General features: G+C 37.8%; 1 pseudogene; it reads left to right on the forward strand.

The window, feature by feature from the left end:
* The first annotated feature begins 297 nt into the window (after window positions 1–297).
* On the forward strand, window positions 298–1234 carry LOC111140595 (annotated as a pseudogene).
* Window positions 1235–1414: the final 180 nt, after the last annotated feature.

Genomic DNA, 1414 nt, shown 5'->3' on the forward strand with positions numbered 1-1414 from the left:
GCACATGTAGACAATTTGGTAACAGGTACAGGTGTTATGTAAAGTCATTCGTGAGGGGGCTTTTAACGTAGACCTGTGAATACGGTTTTCCATTTCAAGAGAGGCTGTATAAAATATTTATGCTTTAACAGGCTGAGTGGATATTGCAAAACTGCACACAGGAAAAATGTTCCATTTCTTCATTTCATTGGAGCTAATAATAGGAACTCTTAAATTTTCAATTCCTTTACTGTTCACACACTCTTTCTTTCTGCCTTGTTTCTCAACAGATTTTGCTTAAAGAAAATAAAAAGCAGTATGAGAAACCATACAATGATTACAGAGTTCATTCTCTTGGGCATCTCAGATGACCCACAGCTTCAGGTTGTAATCTTTATCTTTTTATTTATGGCTTATGTATTAAGTATCAATGGAAACCTAACCATCATCACCCTCACCTTGATAGACTGTCATCTCAAGACTCCTATGTATTACTTCCTGCAGAATTTCTACTTCTTAGAAATCACATTCACCAGCGTCTCTATCCCCAAATTTTGGGGGGCAATCATTACGAATATCAACCATTTCCTATAAGAATTGTTTAGCTCAACTATTTTTCTTCATCTTCATGGGTGTTTCTGAACTTTTTCTTCTCACTGCCATGTCTTTTGATCATTACGTTGCCATCTGCAGCCTCTTCATTACACCACCATCATGAGCAAAAAAGTCTGTACCCTGCTTGTCTTTGGGTCCTGGCTAGGAGGATTTCTTACCATTTTCCCACCACTCATGCTCATCCTCCAGCTAGATTTCTGTTGCTTCCAATGTAATTGATCATTTCTCTTTTGACTATTTCCCCATCTTACAACTCTCGTGCTCAGATACATGGCTTTTAGAGATGATTGGCTTTTACTTTGCTTTTGTCACTCTGATCTTCACTTTGGCATTAGTGATTCTTTCCTACCTGTGCATCCTTAGCACAATCCTGAGAATTCCATCTGCTAGTCAGAGGAAAAAGGCTTTCTCCACGTGCTCCTCTCACTTGATTGTCATTTCCATCCCTTATGGGAGCTGTATATTTATGTATGTCAAGCCTTCAGCAAAAGAAAGAGCATCACTGACCAAAGGAGTAGCTATTCTCAACACCTCAATTGCCCCCATGTTGAACCCTTTTATTTATGCCCTGAGGAATCAGCAAGTAAAACAAGCTTTCAGAAACTTGCTGCATAAAGTACTGCTTTCTAGAAAGAAATGAAAATATGTATTAACATGAATGGATGTCACTGCAAAGATCCAATAAAGGGCAAATAAAATTTCAACTTCTAGAGTATCTTCTAATATCCATCTCCCAAATACTTGCTATGATGTGCTCATTTCCTTAAGCTTTTTTTTAAACCTAAAGTAACTTTGTTGTGTCTTTCTTTCAAACCCTCTA

The sequence above is a fragment of the Enhydra lutris genome, unplaced genomic scaffold, assembly GCF_002288905.1.
Source record: "Enhydra lutris kenyoni isolate GAN:26980312 unplaced genomic scaffold, ASM228890v2 scaffoldscaffold5082, whole genome shotgun sequence".
In the NCBI taxonomy this organism is placed as follows: domain Eukaryota; kingdom Metazoa; phylum Chordata; class Mammalia; order Carnivora; family Mustelidae; genus Enhydra; species Enhydra lutris.